Genomic DNA, 19985 nt, shown 5'->3' with positions numbered 1-19985 from the left:
ATCTGGCATTGTGATGCCCCCAGACATGGTTTTCTTTTTTAAAATTCCCCTGGCTATTCGGGGTCTTTTCTGATTCCACACAAATCTTAAAATAATTTGTTCTAACTCTCTGAAGAAAGTCCATGGTATTTTGATAGGGATTGCATTAAACGTGTAAATTGCCCTGGGTAACATTGACATTTTCACAATATTAATTCTGCCAATCCATGAGCATGGAATATTTTTCCATCTCTTTGTGTCTTCCTCAATTTCTTTCAGAAGTGTTCTATAGTTTTGAGGGTATAGATCCTTTACATCTTTGGTGAGGTTTATTCCTAGGTATCTTATGCTTTTGGGTGCAATTGTAAATGGGATTGACTCCTTAATTTCTCTTTCTTCAGTCTCATTGTTAGTGTATAGAAATGCCATTGATTTCTGGGCATTGATTTTGTATCCTGCCACGCTACCGAATTGCTGTATGAGTTCTAGCAATCTTGGGGTGGAGACTTTTGGGTTTTCTATGTAGAGTATCATGTCATCGGCGAAGAGGGAGAGTTTGACTTCTTCTTTGCCAATTTGAATGCCTTTAATGTCTTTTTTTTGTCTGATTGCTGAGGCTAGGACTTCCAGTACTATGTTGAACAGCAGTGGTGAGAGTGGACATCCCTGTCTTGTTCCTGATCTTAGGGGAAAGGCTCCCAGTGCTTCCCCATTGAGAATGATATTTGCTGTGGGCTTTTCATAGATGGCTTTTAAGATGTCGAGGAATGTTCCCTCTATCCCTACACTCTGAAGAGTTTTGATCAGGAATGGATGCTGTATTTTGTCAAATGCTTTCTCTGCATCTAATGAGAGGATCGTATGGTTCTTGGTTTTTCTCTTGCTGATATGATGAATCGCATTGATTGTTTTATGGGTGTTGAACCAGCCTTGTGTCCCAGGGATAAATCCTACTTGGTCATGGTGAATAATTTTCTTAATGTACTGTTGGATCCTATTGGCCAGTATCTTGTTGAGAATTTTTGCATCCATGTTCATCAGGGATATTGGTCTGTAATTCTCCTTTTTGGTGGGGTCTTTGGTTTTGGAATTAAGGTGATGCTGGCCTCATAGAACGAATTTGGAAGTACTCCATCTCTTTCTATCTTTCCAAACAGCTTTAGGAGAATAGGTATGGTTTCTTCTTTAAATGTTTGATAAAATTCCCCTGGGAAGCCATCTGGCCCTAGACTCTTGTGTCTTGGGAGGTTTTTGATGACTGCTTCAATTTCCTCCCTGGTTATTGGCCTGTTCAGGTTTTCTATTTCTTCCTGTTCCAGTTTTGGTAGTTGTGGCTTTCCAGGAATGCGTCCATTTCTCCTAGATTGCCTAATTTATTGGCGTATAGCTGTTCATAATATGTTTTTAAAATCGTTTGTATTTCCTTGGTGTTGGTAGTGATTCTCCTTTCTCATTCATGATTTTATTAATTTGAGTCTTCTCTCTCTTCTTTTTAATAAGGCTGGCTAATGGTTTATCTATCTTATTAATTCTGTCAAAGAACCAACTCCTGGTTCTGTTGATCTGTTCCACAGTTCTTCTGGTCTCGATTTCATTGAGTTCTGCTCGAATCTTTATTAACTCCCTTCTTCTCTTGGGTGTAGGATCTATTTGCTGTTTTTTCTCTAGCTCCTTTATGTGTAAGGTTAGCTTTTGTATTTGAGTTCTTTCCAGTTTTTGAATGGATGCTTGTATTGCGATGTATTTCCCCCTTAGGACTGCTTTTGCTGCATCCCAAAGATTTTGGATGGTTGTATCTTCATTCTCATTAGTTTCCATGAATGTTTTTAATTCTTCCTTAATTTCCTGGTTGACCCTTTCATCTTTTAGCAAGATGGTCCTTAACCTCCACGTGTTTGAGGTCCTTCCAAAATTCTTGTTGTGATTTAGTTGTAATTTCAAGGCATTATGGTCTGAGAATATGCAGGGGACGATCCCAATCTTTTGGTATCGGTTCAGACCCAATTTGTGACCCAATATGTGGTCTATTCTGGAGAAAGTTCCATGTGCACTTGAGAAGAATGTGTATTCAGTTGAGTTTGGATGTAAAGTTCTGTAGATATCTGTGAAATCCATCTGGTCCAGTGTATCATTTAAAGCTCTTGTTTCTTTGGAGATGTTGTGCTTAGAAGACCTATCGAGTATAGAAAGAGCTAGATTGAAGTCACCAAGTATAAGTGCATTATTGTCTAAGTATTTCTTCACTGTGGTTAATAATTGATTTATATATTTGGCAGCTCCCACATTCGGGGCATATATATTGAGGATTGTTCAGTCCTCTTGTTGAATAGATCCTTTAAGTATGATATAGTGTCCCTCTTCATCTCTCACTACAGTCTTCGGGGTAAATTTTAGTTTATCTGATGTAAGGATGGCTACCCCTGCTTTCTTTTGAGGACCATTCGAATGGTAAATGGTTCTCCAACCTTTTATTTTCAGGCTGTAGGTGTCCTTCTGTCTAAAATGAGTCTCTTGTAGACAGCAAATAGATGGGTCCTGCTTTTTTATCCAGTCTGAAACCCTGCGCCTTTTGATGGGGTCATTAAGCCCGTTCACATTCAGAGTTACTATTGAGAGATATGAATTTAGTGTCATCATGATAACTATTCAGTCCTTGTTTTTGTGGAATGTTCCACTGAACTTCTTCTTAAAGGGGAATTTTAAGAGTCCCCCTTAAAATTTCTTGCAGAGCTGGTTTGGAGGTCACATATTCTTTTAGTTGCTGCCTGTCTTGGAAGCTTTTTATCTCTCCTTCCATTTTGAATGAGAGCCTTGCTGGATAAAGGATTCTTGGTTGCATGTTCTTCTCATTTAGGACCCTGCATATATCCTGCCAGCCCTTTCTGGCCTGCCAGGTCTCTGTGGAGAGGTCTGCTGTTACCCTAATACTCCACCCCATAAAAGTCAGGGATTTCTTGTGTCTTGCTGCTTTAAGGATCTTCTCTTTATCTTTGGAATTTGCAAGCATCACTATTAAATGTCGAGGTGTTGAACAGTTTTTATTGATTATAGGCGTGATCTCTCTATTTCCTGGATCTGAATGCCTGTTTCCCTTCCCAGATTAGGAAAGTTTTCAGCTAGAATTTGTTCAAATATATATTCTGGCCCTCTGTCCCTTTCGGCGCCCTCGGGAACACCAATTAAACGTAGGTTTTTCTTCCTCAAGCTGTCGTTTATTTCCCTTATTCTATCTTCATGGTCTTTTAATTGTTTGTCTCTTTTTTCCTCAGTTTCCTTCTTTGCTAGCAACTTGTCTTCTATGTCACTCACTCGTTCTTCCACCTCGTTAACCCTCGTCGTTAGGACTTCTAGTTTGGATTGCATCTCATTCAATTGAGTTTTAATTTCTGCCTGATTAGCTCTAAATTCTGCAGTCATGAAGTCTCTTGAGTCCTTTATGCGTTTTTCTAGGGCCACCAGTAGCTGTATAATAGTGCTTCTGAATTGGCTTTCTGACATTGAATTGTAATCCAGATTTTGTAACTCTGTGGGAGAGAGGACTGTTTCTGATTCTTTCTTTTGAGGTGAGGTTTTCCTTCTAGTCATTTTGCTCAGTGCAGAGTGGCCAAATGCAAGTTGTACTGGGAAAAGGAGGAAAAGAGAGTAGAGAAAGAAGGAAAGAAAAGAGAAAGAGAAAAAAATGGAAGAGAAAAAAACGAAAAAAAAAGAAGAAAAAGAGAAAGAAAAAGAAAGGAGAAAAAAAGGGGGGTGGGGGAAGGAAACAAATCAAAAAGCCAAAAAAAAAAAAAAAAAAAAAAAAAGAAAGAAAAAAGAAAAAAGAAAAAAAAAGAACCACGGGGGAGTATCTTCTGATTCTGTGTACTTTAAGTCCCTTGGCTTCCCCTGGAAGCTGTCAGTCTAGCTGGTCTTCTGGGGGAGGGGCCTGCTGTGCTGATTTTCAGGTGTTAGCAGTTGGGGGAGCTGCTCTGCCCCTGCCTGGTGCAGGGCTCAGTGGGGGTTGTTTACCCCGTGAGGCCCCAGGAGGAACAACCCCAGTGGCGGCGGCCAGCTCTGGAGCCCTAGAGTCAGCCCCTGCAGTAGGTCCAGAGCTCTCCGTCTGCAGGGCCTGGAGGCTCCGGGGCGGGGCCGCTGATCTGCTCAGCTGGGGCAGGAGCGTCCTCGCTGTCCTGGGCCCTCCGGGCCTCTGCCTGTCCCGGGGGGAGGCCAGATCCTGGGCTGTGTCCCGGCGCCCTGTGCTCCGGAGCCTGCGCTGGTGGATTCGAGCTCCCGCTCTGCAGCCCCCTCCGCGGAGCCGCCCCCGATCCCCCACCCCCGAGCTGCTCCCGCCCCGCAGCCCCCTCCGCGGAGCCGCCCCCAAGCCCCCCCGAGCTGCTCCCGCCCCGAACCCCCTCCGCAGAGCCACCCCCGAGTCCCACGAGCTGCCCCCGCCCTGCAGCCCCCTCCATGGAGCCGCCCCCGAGCCCCCCCGAGCTGCTCCCGCCCCGAACCCCCTCCGCGGAGCCGCCCCCGAGCCCCCCCGAGCTGCTCCCGCCCCGCAGCCCCCTCCGCGGAGCCGCCCCCGAGCCCCCCCGAGCTGCTCCCGCCCCGAACCCCCTCCGCAGAGCCGCCCCCGAGCCCCACGAGCTGCCCCCACCCCGCAGCCCCCTCCACGGAGCCGCCCCTAAGCCCCCAGAGCTGCTCCGGGTCCCGCCGTGCGCGCTGCAGCCCTTAGGGAGCTCGGCGCACTCTCCCGGGGCGCAGGTGCCTGTTAGTGTCCCCGGAGCCCGAGGGCATCCCCGCCCTCCTGGTTCCTGCTCCACCTCCCCACGAGCCCCTTTCCCCCGGGAAGGTCGGTGCAGCTCCTGCTCCTCCGGGACGGGGCTCTCCTGTCCTGGGGACACTCGCCCCGGCCTCAGCCCGGCTCCTCGCGGGGCCCCTCCCCCTTGGAGGTCTTTGTTTCTTTATTTCTTTTTCCCCGTCTTCCTACCTTGATAGAAGCGCGAACTCTTCTCACTGTTGCATTCCAGGTGTTCTCTCTTTAATTCTCAGGCCGAATTCATAGATTTTCAGGATAATTTGAAGGTTTTCTAGGTAATTTGGTGGAGACAGGTGATTTGGAGACCCTACTCTTCCGCCATCTTGCCCCTCCCTCCAAAAATACTCATTTTTTTAGGCTCTGGTTTCTCTTCAGATCACATAAATCTTTCGCCTTTTACAAAATACTCATACTTTTAAATTCATATGAAAATTTTCCAAAACTTTCAAAAATACACTATATACTCACATTTCCAAGTATATTAATTAATATAAAACATATAGAACTGTGATGTCACTGCATTAGCCAGTAGGCAAGTTGGCAATTGGAAAAATGTATATGAATATTTGCAATTAACTTTTCATAATTAAAAATAAATAATATTAATTCCATAGTTATACTAGCCATGTTAACACAAATGTAGGCCACATCCAGCTTCATAGAAAATTCTCTAAATATAGTTCACCTAAAATAGCGGTCAGTAAACATCAATTTTAAAATCCTTGTATGGTGTTATTTTTTTTTAAGATTTTATTTATTTGACAGAGAGAGAGAGAGAAAGAGCACAAGTAGGCAGAGCAACAGGCAGAAGGAAAGGGAGGGGGAGAAGCAGGCTCTCCACTGAGCATAGAGCCCAATGTAGGGCTTGATTTCAGGACCCTGGGATCATGACCGTAGCCAAAGGCAGACGCTTAACCAACTGAGTCACCCAGGTGGTCCCCTTGTATGGTTTTAACTCACTAATATATTTCTAATTAACATATGAGCTAAACATATGATTACAATGAATGTTGACTTTTTTTACATGAATTATAAGGGAAATATAACAGCAAAATTTTGTTCTATGAAATAATAATTACCTTAAGTACACCTATTACAAAACAGAGCAGAAATCTGACCATACACCACATGAAACTAAAAACATGAAAGCATTGAATATTCTTCCTTTCTTATACCATACACAAAATAAATTCAAAGTGAATGAAAGAACTAAATATGAGATAGGAAACCATCAAAATCCTAGAGAACACAGGCAGTAACCTCTTTGACCTTGGCCATAGCAATTTCTAACAAGACACATCCCTAGAGGCAAGGGAAACAAAAGTAAAAATGAGCTATTGGTACTTCATCAAGATAAAAAGCTTCTGCTCAGCAAAGGAAACAATCAACAAAACTAGAAGGCAGCCTTCAGAATGGAAGAAGATCAAATGATGTATTGAATAAAAGGTTAGTATTCAAAATCTATAAAGAACTTACCTAACCAATACCCCAAAAGACAAATAATCCAATTAAGAAATGGGCAGAAGACATGAATAGACATTTTTCCAAAGAAAACATACAGATGGTTAAAAGACACATAAAAAAGATGCTCAACATCACTCATCATCAGAGAAATACACATTAAGACTACAATGAGATACTTCCTCACACCAGTCAGAAGGCTAAAAATAACAAACCTGGAAACAATAGATGTTGGCATGGATGTGGAGAAAGGGGAACCCCCTTACACTGTTGGCGGGAATGCAAATTGGCGCAACCACTGTGGAAAACAGTACTGAAGTTCCTCAAAAAGTTAAAAAGAGGAGTACCCTATGACCTAGCAATTGCACTACTACTAGGTTTTTATCCAAAGGGTACAAAAACACTGATTTGAAGGGGCACATGCATGCCAATGTTTATAGCAGCATTATCAACAATAGCCAAACTATGGAAAGAACTCAAGTGTCCATTGACCGATGAATGGATAAAGAAAGATGATATTTACATAATGGAATATTACTCATCCCTCAAAAAATTTAAATCTTGCCATTTGAAGTAACATGGATGGAGCTAGAGAGTATTATGCTAAGCAAAATATATCAGTCAGAGAAAGACAAATACGATATGATTTCACTCATATGTGGAATTTAAGAAACAGAACAGATGAACATAGGAGAAGGGAAGAAAAAAGAGGGAGGGAAGCAAACCATAAGAGATCCTTAAGTATAGAGAACAAACTGATGTTTGATGGGTAATTGGGCAGGGGATGGGCAAAATATGTGACAGATATTGAGGAGGGCACTTGTAGTGTTGAGCACGGGTGTTGTATGTAAGTGATACATCACTAAATTCTACTCTTGAATCCAACTATAGGTTACCTAACTAGAATTTTATATTTTATTTTATTATTTTATTTTATTTTACTTTATTTTTATTTATTTATTCATAGAGACACACAGAGAGTGGGAGAGGCAGAGATACAAGCAGAGGGAGAAGCAGGCTCCATGCAGGGGGAGCCTGATGCGGAACTCGATCCTGAGTCTCCAGGATCACACCCTGGGCTGAAGGCGGCGCTAAACCGCTGATCCACTCAGACTGCCCCCTAACTAGAATTTTAATAAAAATTTGAAAAAAAAAAAAAAAAAAAAGAAGTTACCAGTAGAATACAAAGATGCTGTCACAGTTTACATACTGTCATACTTTTTAGAAAATAAAACTTTTAGATAATTAAAAAATAAACATTAAAAATATGAGAGCAAAATTAGGTAAAATTAAATCCAAACAAAGAAGATAAGAGAAAATGATAGTACAAAATCATGACAAAGAGCAAAACTGCAATAGAGAGGATCAAGAAAATCAAATATAGTCTCTTTGAAAAGACATAATAAAATAGATAAGGCTATCAAAAAATAAAGACAGAAACCATTTATATCCAGATTAAATTTGGGAATACATTATTGTTTTAAATTAAAACAACATTAAAAGGTAATAAAGGGGGGATCCCTGGGTGGCTCAGTGGTTTGGCTCCTGCCTTTGGCCCAGGGCATGGTCCTGGGGTACCGGGATCGAGTCCTGAGGCGGGCTCCCAGTGTGGAGCCTGCTTCTCCCTCATCCTGTGTCTCTGCCTCTCTCTCTCTCTGTGTCTATCATAAATAAATAAATAAATAAATAAATAAATAAATAAATAAATAAATAAATAAGTAAATCTTTAAAAAAATAAAAAGTAGTAAAGGTAGATTATAAATATATTTAAAAATCTATATGTAATAGAAAATTCCTAGAAATGCAAATTACCAAAATGGAATACAACAAAAAGAAACGTGTGCAAACCTCCCACATATTAAAGAAATGAGTTCATGATATAAACCTTCTTACAAAAACATTCCACTCAGCTCAGATGGCAACAGTAATGAATAATGACACTTAAAAAATTTTGATCACCTCCCCTAGCCATTATGGTATAGTTGTTGTATATATTACATCCTATACATATTGTAAACATCGGAAGACATGTTGCAAACTTTGCTGTGAGTAGTCATGCATACTGTATTTTGTTTTTTTTTTTTAATTTTATTTACTTATGATAGTCATACAGAGAGAGAGAGAGGCAGAGACACAGGCAGAGGGAGAAGCAGGCTCGATGCACCGAGAGCCCGACGTGGGATTCGATCCCGGGTCTCCAGGATCGCGCCCTGGGCCAAAGGCAGGCGCCAAACCGCTGCGCCACCCAGGGATCCCGTCATGCATACTGTAAAGAAATTAACAAAAGATTGTTTTTCATATTTACCCAGATATTTATAACTTTTCATGCTCTTTTCATCTTCCCAAATACCCAGTTTTCCATCTTGTTCTATTACCTTTAAGCCTGAAATTCTCTTCCCGTGGCACCTTTTGCAATGCAGGCCTGCTGGTGGTAGATGTCCTGAGTAGTTGTTTGAAAATGTATTAATTTACTTTTATTCTGGAAGGCTTTTAATGACAGAGAATTTTGGGTTGGCAGGTTTCTCTTCTTGAAATGAATATTCTTTAATCTTCTAAATTTTATTGTTTGTAGTGAATTTCTGGGCTATGAAGTGTTTAAGTTAAAGCTGTCAAGATTTTCTTTTTATCTGTTTCAGAAGCATGATGACAATATGATTTAGCTTCTGTTTATCTTATTGGATTTTGTTTATCTTATTTTGGTTTTGCTGAACTTCCTGAATTTAACTTGGCATCTTTCAACAAATTTGAAATTTTTTCAGCCATTATTTCTTCAAATATTTTTTCTGCCAAATGTTCTTTTTTCCTTGTAAGATCCCAATTACGTGGGTCATCATACTGATCTCTTTTAAAAAATATTTTTGCTCCTCTCTCAGATTGGATGATTATTCTTCTCCAATCCAGAGTGTTTAGGAGTTCACAAGCTAAATTTTTACATGTCGCCTTAGGAGGAACAACAAAGTAATAATGGTTGTATTAAGGGAAGAACCTCATAAATGTGGGGCAGAGCAACACTTTTTTAAATGCTAATGAGTTATTTTATCCATACGTTTATACTCATTAATTACCCAGAAACAAAATGTTTACATTAGTATATTTGGTACACAAGACTAGACCAAAACATTGGGACGCTTGGGTGGCTCAGCGGTTTAGCACCTACCTTCAGCCCAGGGGTGATCCTGGAGTCCCAGGATTGAGTCCCACATCGGGCTCCCCGCATGGAGCTTGCTTCTCCCTCTGCCTGTGTCTCTGTCTCTGTCTCTCTCTCTCTGTGTCTCTCATGATTAAATGAAATAAAATCTTAAAAAAAAAAAAAAAAAAGATTGGACCAACACAGCTCAGTCCTTCCTTCATTCTCCTTGGAACTGGCTGCCTGCAAAGAATACACCTTCTGGTCTGTTTTAACAACAGTAAATTTTTAAAGGGCACCATCTTCCTCTGAATTTAGTACTGAAATGAGTACTGTTAACTTGGGATCTAGAATAACAAGCCCTTTATGTTCAACACCTAATGTATAACCTCAGAAAGTTAGAGACAGAGAAAAATGCCATTTTGATATTTATATCCCTGACTTCTGCATGGCTCTTTGTATTCTGAATTCACTCTTGGTTTTATTACTCTCTTAATATTGTTCCATATTTGTATATCACTAGTGCTTTTGATGGATATCCTAAATCAAGCTCATTCTATCAAATAACTCTACATGGAAGACTTTAGGCATCTTTTATGAATGTGTTTATATATGTAAAAAAATAGTTTGGAAGAAAACTAGGAGGTTTCCCACATTAGAATGTAGCAAGTAGCCTCTCATTTTTCTCCATTTTCCATATCAAGAGATACATATGTGTGGATGGGATGCTCCGAAATTGGAAGGAAAGAGGCATTTCAGTGTTTTCTTCTCCTAGGGCCATGGAGGTTCTTCAAATCTAAGAACCACATAGGCTACCTTGTCAAACCTTGACAATTCCTTTCAAATTTCTTCAATCTCGGTATGCCTGGGTGGCTCAGCTGTTAAGCGTCTGCCTTTGGCTCAGGGCGTGATCCTTGGCCCAGGACTGAGTCCCACATCGGGCTCCCTACAAGAAGCCTACCTTTCTCTCCCTCTGTCTATGCCTCTGCCTCTCTCTGTGTCTCATATGAATAAACAAATAAAATCTTTTTAAAAATGTCTTCAATTTCAAAGAGACAGTGCTTGCATTCATTCAAATATGTTATTGAGTGAAGACTGGGTTCTTGAAAAAAAAAGAAAAGGAATTGCAACATGATTTCCAAAATGGAAATGCATCCCCAGAAAAAAAATTACTCATGTTTACTGTCCATACATGACATGTATTGACTTCCTCAAAACCTTGTTTTAAAATGCACATATCTTTGATGTGTATAATCAAAGTGGTTGAGTCAAATTATATTTCTGATACCTGGCTATTTCATTGGGTGAAAGGAAAAACACAGTTATAAGGCATGGATTTTCTTGGAAAACAGCCTTTATTGATTTATTGGTAAAGCAAAATATGAAGAGATCATATATAGCCAGAATGTCATGTGGTTAGGCTGTATTTTAAGGATCCTTAAGCATTATGTTATTGATTCCTCAGATCAATAACTACCATAAGGTAGCTATAATTAGGGACATCATGTCACAGGTGATCACACAGGTGATCACACAGAAAGATCAAGTTCTTAAGTCAAAATGACCGAGATCTAGTGAATATACAAGGCTGCCCAGTATTCTAAGAATGAAATATGTAAAAAAGATCCAAGCTGAATCTGTAGTCTCAAGCCAAATCTATACATGTCCAACTTCTATCAACTAAAAAATAGCCAAACCACAGATTGGCAAATGAGAGATAAATTCTTATTTTTATTTTTTAATTTTTTAAAAGGTTTTATTTATTTATTCATGAGAGACACAGAAAGGGAGAGAGAGAGAGAGAGAGGCAGAGACACAGGCAGAGGAAGAAGCAGGCTCCATGCAGGGAGCCCGACGTGGGACTCGATCCCAGGTCTCCAGGATCACACCCCGGGCTGAAGGCAGGCACCAAACTGCTGAGCAACCCAGGGATCCCCAAATGCTTATTTTTAAATGCCAATGGAATCTTGGGTTGTTTATGACACAACTTTAACAGTTAGTTACAGCTACCATTTAACTGTTATGTGAAATTGATTTTGAATATTCAAATACTTTCCCTATATGATCAGAAGGAATAAGTACAGACAATGTAAAGAATGTATCTTCAAAGTGATAAATGTATAATTATTTTGCAGATAATTATTGAGTTTAATCTCTTTCCCTGCTGTAATTGAATAGGGTAAAAATATATCTGAATCATTATCAAAGTACAAAAGTTTGTCCTGAATTCTGGCAATAACGAGCTATGTGCTCTACCTTATACTTTTAATTATACTTAATATCCTTATACTTTTAATTCTTGTTTTTTCACTATTAAACATTTATTTTTCACTTCAAAGTATTTTTTAGCATAGTAGTAAAGAACAACAGAGGTGGTGATGTGGAGAATTTAATAAAACAAGATCTCTTCCAATATATATGAAATCCAGGTGAGGGAAACAACACACAAGAAAGAGTATCAAAGGGCACTGGTTCTTATTCAATGAAAACCTGTCTTTACCAGATAATGAACCTAACCTTTCATAGTGCTGCCCTAAAACAGATTCTGAAGGTACATGGTTCCATCCTCTGAGGAAGTGGAACAGATGTGAATGGCACTTACATAGGAAGCTTGTGATGACTGCATGGTCACCCTGAGTGCCTGTTAACAATTGAGTACTCTCAGCTCCAATCAATCCCTCTGTGCCATTTTCAGATAATGAAGCTAGGTGAGATAAACTTCTCTCCCTTGTCAGTTCACATGAAGTTGAGTGTTGTCAGTATAAGGCAACGGAGAGACACTGCAGCACAAAGGTCTCTTCTTCCTCATTTCCACTATGACTTGGTTGCCAGCTGCATGCAGGCAGGAATTCCAGTATATTCAGCCTCCAGCCAGTTTCTGTGGCCAGTACCTGTCATAGTTTTCTGCCCCCTGATCTGTGGCTCCTACAACTCTAACAGGGAATTCTTCCTGCTTGCCAGTCAGAGCCTCAGATTCATTCTCACCAAGTTTAGCCTGTGGACTGTGAAGCTACAGTGTCCCAAGCCAATCTTGTGAGCATGTCTACCATGTAGCCACACTGTCTTCAATGACATCTAAATCCCATCTTCAGAGAGTAGAACTGGCTTCCGAGGATCAGTCTTGTAGGTACTCCTCTTTCACACTAAGGTACTTTCTTTCTTTCTCTCTTTCTTTCTTTTCTTTCTTCTTTCTTTCTTTCTTTCTTTCTTTCTTTCTTTCTTTCTTTCTTTCTTCTTTCTTTTTCTTTCTTTCTTTTTTCTTTCTTTCTTTCTTTCTTTCTTTCTTTCTTTTTCTTTCTTTCTTTCTTTTTCTTTCCTTTCTTTCTTTCCTTTCTTTCTTTCTTTCTTTCTTTCTTCTTTCTTTCTTCTTTCTTTTTTAGAGTTTATTTATTTGACAAAGAGAAAGTGCACAAGCTGGGGGAGAAGCAGGCTCTCCCTTAAGCAGGGAAGCTGATGCCAGGCTGGACCTCAGGACCCTAAAATCATGGCCTGAGGAAAAGGCAGACGCTTAAATGACTGAGCCACCAGGTGCCCTCATCCTAAAGTATTTTTATAATTTTATTTTAGTAGCCTTTCCTCTTAATGTGCTTCCCCTTACAAATAAATAATAATTGCTTACCTCAAACTTCCCTTGGTTTCTGTCTTCTGATTCAATTCTGATCAATAACCTTGCCACCCGGGGCTGTTTAATCCTCATTTACAGCCCCTTTAAGGCCTAGGAAAAATTAATTAATTTGGAAATATTAGTAGAATTGTTCATCTTATTGAGGAATTTACAAAAACAGTGCTTGATATTATGCTTTGTAATTTAAATATCATTCACTTTAATAAATAGAAAATTTTCTAAGTTTAAGAAATGTATAATATGTACTTGAGTGTATATATTCTTACATTAATATGATGCCAAGACCAAGGGTGAAACCTCAAGTACACTTTGGACTTTGGGTGATTATGATGTATCACTGCATATTCATCCTTGGTAACAAATGGTCCATTCTAGTGAGTCATGATAATAACACATCACATGTGTGAACAGGGGCAATAGAGGAAATCTCTGTACCTTCTTCTTAATTTCGATGTGACCTAAAATTGCTCTAAAAATAATATCTTTAAAATATTCTGATTTAAATTTAAAACACAATTGTTTTAAATTGTGTGGCTTTTGAAGAAATGAGAGATAATGTTCTTTAGATGATGAGATAGCAATATACCAAAATTAGGTAATTAATACCTGGTGCTTACAAACATATGATTTTAATTCTAAGCAGGGGTCATGAGAAACTTTGTTAATGTCAAGGTTGAAATATGGACAATTGTCTTCAATCTCTGAAGATATTGGTGATCTGAAATACAGAGAATTACATCTCATTAATCTTAGTAATATATAAATGAATATAAATGAACAAATAATTTATTTGGACTAATAGTTGTATATCAAAATCTAAATAATTCCCATGTCATTTTTCTATGAAAACTGTGTAGCATTTGTGTTTATCTAATTGTTCACATATTAACGTTTTTCCTAGTAAGATTAATTTTTTTAAGTTATAAAATATAAATGTTCTCAAGAAACTTAACACTTAGAAAAAGGAAGTTAAGCTCTTTGACAACACAGATGAATTACTACTGATTCTCTGGGAGACTCTAATCCATGTAGAATGAATGAAGAAGTTCAACAAATACTATGAGAAAACAAATTTTATTAGAAATAAAATATATATGTAAACTTTAAAAATCTGAGTTCAAATAAATGAAAATATGATGGCCGCAGTATAGCAGGTAGGATTTGTCAATAGACAAATAAAACTATATGAATAGGCCACAGAAAAATTCTTGCTTTGTAAAATAAATACCTGAAATTAAAAACCCAATAAATTGTACCTACAGAAAATTTGAGATGCAGAGAAAAAAACTGATGAAATTAAAGAAGGAGTAAGAGTATTATTCATCCCATAGGATGAGGGAGAAAAATTAACAGAGTTCAGAAACCTTCAAAACAATATCAGTAAAGCTAGCATAGTTCTAAGTACAACATGAGAAGGACAAGAGAAGTAGACAAAAAAAAAAAAAAAACAGAAAATCAATCTTAAGTGACAATGCAAGACAACTTCTAAATATCATTTAAAAATATTTATAGAAAAATAAATAAAATCTTTAAAGAAATAAATAAAATAAATACAAATATTTATAGACCCCAGCCGTTTAGCAAACTAAGAGAATGTGCACATAGAAATTCACATCTCAGGATATCATACTGAAATGACTGAACATCACTTGAGAACACAAAGAAATATTCTTTTTTTTTAAAGATTTTATTTATTCATTCATGAGAGACAGAGAAAGAGAGAGAGAGAAAGAGAGAGAGAGAGAGAGAGAGAGAGGCAGAGACCCAGACAGAGGGAGAAGCAGACTCCACCAGGGAGCCCGACCCGGGACTCAATCCCGGGTTCCAGGATCAAGCCCTGAGCTGAAGGCGGTGCTAAACCGCTGAGCCACCCAGGCTGTCCTCACAGAAATATTCTTGAGGGAACAGGAGAGATTAAGAGGTGACTTAAATCAGTATGAAAATCAGGGAATGGTGATACATCTTCCACTTCCATCAGCTTTAGAACACATTATGTACCACAGAATCTGCATCTGCCCTAGACACTATTTCAGACTGAAGAAGAGGTGACATCAGCAAGACATAACAATAGAAAACCCCAAGCTCTAAATCCCCATAGAAACAATAATTTAAAGATACATCCAGACCCAAATCCCTGTATATTCCATTTAATCATTTTTTATAAGGTTGCCAAGACCACTCAGTAAAGAGAGTATCTTTTACAAATGTTGATGGGAAACTGACCATTCACTTGCAAAAAGTGAAGTTGGATGCTTACATTTACACCGTATACTAAGATTAAATCCACATGGACTGAAAATCTAAACATAAGATGTAAAACCTGAAATTCCTTGAAAAGAACGTGAGGGAAAAAAAAACAACATCGTATTTGGCAATGAATTCATGGATATGACACCAAAAGTACAGATCACAAACAAAAAGTAAACTCTAGACAAATGGGCTAACATCAAATTAAAATATTTCTGTGCATCAAAGGGATTGATCAATAGAATGAAAAGACAAAGTGGGAAAAAAACACTTGCAAATCATATATCAGACAAAGGATTCATATCCAAAATATATAAGGAATCCCATGAATTAGTTAATAACAACAATAAAAACCAAATAACCTGTTTAAAAAATGGGCACAGGACTTAGACATTTTTTCCAAAGGGAATTTATAAATAATCGAAAACCATACGAAAAGATGCTCATTATGATCAATGATCAGAGAAATACAAATCAAAACTTCAATGAAATATTTCTTCATATGCTTCAGGGTGGATATTATGAAAAAAAAGTGTCAGTGAAGAGGTGGAAAAAGAGGATCCTTTATACTACTAATGGAAATGTAAATTTGGCTGCCATTATGAAAAACAGTATGGAGCTTCTTCAAAAACTAAAAATAGAATAGCATTATGAATCAGCAATCCCACATGTAGGAAAATACATAAAATAATTGAAAACAAGATTTCAAAGAGATAACTATACACTCATGCTCATTGCAGCATTATTCACAAGAGTCAAGTGGTAGAAGCAGCCCAAATGCCCCCTGATAGATGAATGGATCAAGAAAACATAGTATACATAACAATTCAATATTATTCAGCCTTGAAAAGGAAGGAAATCCTGTCACATGCTACGAAATGGATGAAACGCCAGGGCATTATGCTAATAGAAATAAGACACACAAACACACACACACAAAGTGTATGATCCCATTTGTATGAAGTATCTAAAATAGTGAAACTGATAGATCCAGAAGCAGAATGGTGATTCCTAAAGGTTGAGAGGAAGTTAAGTAGGGGAATTACTGTTCAATGAGCATCAAGTTCCAGTTTTATATAGTGAAAAAGTTCTAGAGATCTGTTGGGAAACCATGTGAATATAGTTAGTACTCTAAACTGCATGCTTGAAGTTATGAATATACACAATATAGTTAAATGTAAGATGTGAGATAATGTATGGTCCCCACCATATGACAGTCTGTAGAAAACAAAACTATAGAGACAGTGAAAAGATCAGTGGTTGACAAGGTTTGGTAGGGAAGGAAAGATGGATAGGTGGAGCAGAGAGGATTTTTTTAGGCAGTGAAACTATTCTGTATAACTCCATAAATGTTGATACATGTCACTACATATTTCTCCAAACTCATAAAATATACAATATCAAGAGTGAACCTTAAAAAGTACATTATTGTCTTTGTTTGATAAAGATGTGTCAAGATAGAAACCTACATTAATAAACATCAGTTATATCAAATGAAACATTCCACTGAGGGATATTAAAAGTAAGAGAATCTGTGTGCTACACATGCATAGATATAGACAGTAGAGTACAGGAAATCTCTGTGCTTTGTCTGAGTCTTGCTGTAATGTTATGTGGATTGGTCCCCAGAACTTAAATAACAAAATAAAAAGGCAAACAAACAAAATGAGATAATCTTGACAACAGTGAGAGAAAAACTTATCATTACATTTAGAAAAATAATAATATTGGTAATAGATGAATTTTCACCAGTAACAATGAAGAATGAAAGACTGGGAGGGTCAAATTCAAAGCTGGAAGTACTGAAAAAGAAAGCAACCAAACCTACTCCCCACATAAAACAAATCTAAAACAAAACAAAATAAGCAAAATGTCCTGTCAAGCAAGAATTATAAACTTGGTAAAACAGTCTGTCAAAAAAGAAGGTGCATAAGAACCCCTTGACATACACAAACCCTAACAGAATTTCTCCTTAGTAGACCTCCCCTCCAAAAATACTCTTTAAGCTAAGAGTAGAGGATGCTAGACTGTAACACAAATCTACAAGAATGAATAAAGAATAGAAGAAATAGTACATATGTCAGTAAATCTTAAAATCTATGTGCATTTTCCCCTCAGAATTGCTTTTAAAGATAAGACTATTTAAAGCCACCAATATGATGCTATATGGTTGGACTTATACTATATGTGGACGCAAACTTGTGCTGGTATATGGCACATGGAGGGGAAATAAAATATTTTATTTTTTTAGTATTTGTTAATTTTTCAGATGCAATTTCACCAGGAATGCTTCATTTCATGTTGCCAAAGTGAAATCATGAATGCAGTGTAGGAAAATATAAGCCTAACTGGTGTTCAGAAATCTGTACGAGCTGACTTCAGTACAACATTGTTAGAAGTACAGATTATTCATTCTATCTGAAAGTAGAATGTTCCTATGAAACTTTTCCTAAGCTGAAAAGGTATAAAGTGAAGAAGCAATTACCATTAATATATATGAAAAAGTTGTTGAACATTCCCTGATCCAAAAAATAACCTCTCCTGGGCTTTCCTGATCCCTTAAGACACATCATGCTAATGGATGCACAAAATAAATTGAGATGAAGCACAGACCCTCAAACATAGTTGAAAGCTATGCCTGATACTCAGATGCTGAGTATAGTTTCTGAGGAGAAATTTGACAAGGTCACTCCTGCTGCTTGGGGCATGTGCTGCCTCTACAACAGCAAAACTAAGTGAATACAATTTTCACTCTTCTTTTTTTCAAAAAAGCAAAAATCCCCTTCGGGTCTCTGTTGTTCAGCAAAAATTGGTACTAACGTAGGCCTTTCATCAAAGCATAGTGATATGATGCAAATTTTGGAAAAGTTGAGGCATACCTGTAATAGGGGAGGAAAAGAGCTATACTAGTGCTATTTTAATATATTTCATCGGAATTTAGTCAGAATTAATTTGAAGTAGATGGTGAACTATTAATCATATATGTGTGAAGATTTCCATCAGCAAGATGGAGGGCTAGGGAGTTCCAATGGTCATGAGCCCCACAAAAAACAATAATAATCACTAAACAATCTTAAACTAAAAATGTCTCAAGGAATGCATTAGATAACCAAGAATCATCAAAAACCTGGAGGGAGCTCAAAAATCCAAGATTGCTGCAAAGCAAGTAAAGAGAATATTTTACCTGTATGACCCAACCCTCCAGTTAAGAACTGGTTCACATCTGGAGGAATACCCAAAGGGGCAGTCACCACATGGAGAGAAGAGGAACAGGAGAAGCAGGTTAGCTTCACCTTTGTGGACATCTGCAGGTTTTGCAACTGATGGTGATCCCACATGATGGAGCAGCACAGAGTGCCCCCCTTCCCCCACATCTACTCCCAGAGGCTGGAGCTATTGCTATGGAGAGACTTGCTTTCAGGGGCTCCAGTTGCTGCTCTTAGGGATTAGGTATCAATGCATCTCCCCACATACAAGATTAGAGCTGCCTCTATTTTTGCCCACTCCTGTTCCCAGGTTGGGGCTCTGTCTTATCATTACCCGGGTCACCTCTGCTGCCCTGAACCCCACCCTCACGTCAGAAGATATGCTTTGGTTGCTTCTAGTGGCGCATGCCGCTGTTTCCCTGTGCCCCACTGAGTGGGATCCAGGTCATGACTCTGGGTCTTCATTTTTAAGGGTGCCTCTGCTGCTCTGAACCACAACCCCCATACTGGGCTTGGACTCTGAATTGCCATTGCTAACACCTAACTGCTGCTGCCTGAACCCCTTCCTCCACCTATGGAAGCTCAAGGCTCTGACTCATCATTGCTAAGGTCAAGCTCCCACTCCTTGAGCCCCACCTCCTATGTCCCATAACAGAATTGAGTCCTCATTGCTGTTACTGTACTGCTATATCCCAAGATACACTTTCAGCTCCCAGGTCACAGCTTGAACTGTCATTGGGGGCTAAATGGCTAGAGTTCTATGCCCAGCTCCCAGGGTCCTACCATATGCCTTGAACAAGCCACCACTGGATCATGCTGCTGCTATCTTTTGACTGCTACTTGGGACAGAGTTGAAACTTTGACTTAGGCCTCAGGTGATGCTACTACTATACCCTACCACCTGGGGCCTAAGCCCCCACTGAACTTTGTCATCCCAGAGCCTGTGTTACTGCTACATTCCTTAGCCAGCCAGAGTCACAATGGTGAGCCCCTGAGACCCAAGTACAGTTTCTAGGGAATATGTGCACATGTCTCTTCCCTAGACACCAGTGCCACAACCACACAAGTGAATCTGTGCAGCAATACACACTATGTGTGGGTCCATCTATGCCTAATCCTGGATGACAGCTCCTGAATGACAGCTCCAATACTGCTTTGAGGGTGATCCAAGGTCAGCGTGGCATACCAAACACCAAAAAAGATTCTCTCAGCAAGAACTTCTATTCATGGACAAGACAGAAGAGAGTGGGATGATATTTTTAATGTGATCAAAGGGAAAATGACCTGTCAACCAAGAATATCTCACTCAGCAAAGTTGTCATTCAGAAATGAAGGAGAGAGACTTTCTCAGCATCCCAGGGGATGGTGTGTCAGAGTTCCAAGTATTTCCCCAAATGGAAGTGAGAAAAGACCACCAATGACTCCACTGGTGGTCTGTTAAGGCCATGTGTCAGAAGAAATTTTAACTTAGACATGCCCTATAAAAATGCTAAATAAAATTATTTCAGGTCAGAAAAAGAGACATAAATGTATTAAATGAACACA

At 38.9% G+C, this 19985-nt stretch overlaps 1 long non-coding RNA gene across 1 annotated transcript in view; it reads right to left on the bottom strand.

The window, feature by feature from the left end:
- LOC140617503 (uncharacterized) overlaps positions 1–13390 on the bottom strand; it is a 45326-nt gene extending 31936 nt beyond the window's left edge. The window contains exons 1-2 of the long non-coding RNA XR_012017734.1: positions 13254–13390; positions 12982–13077 (exon numbers count right to left, since the gene is read on the bottom strand). This is a non-coding gene — a long non-coding RNA (uncharacterized lncRNA). The remainder of the gene's footprint in view (positions 1–12981; positions 13078–13253) is intronic.
- Between the last annotated feature and the right edge of the window lie 6595 nt (positions 13391–19985).

This window comes from Canis lupus, chromosome 25 (assembly GCF_048164855.1).
Source record: "Canis lupus baileyi chromosome 25, mCanLup2.hap1, whole genome shotgun sequence".
Taxonomy (NCBI): domain Eukaryota; kingdom Metazoa; phylum Chordata; class Mammalia; order Carnivora; family Canidae; genus Canis; species Canis lupus.
The sequence above is the reverse complement of the archived record's forward strand: the minus strand, read 5'-3'. Positions and strand labels throughout refer to the sequence as shown.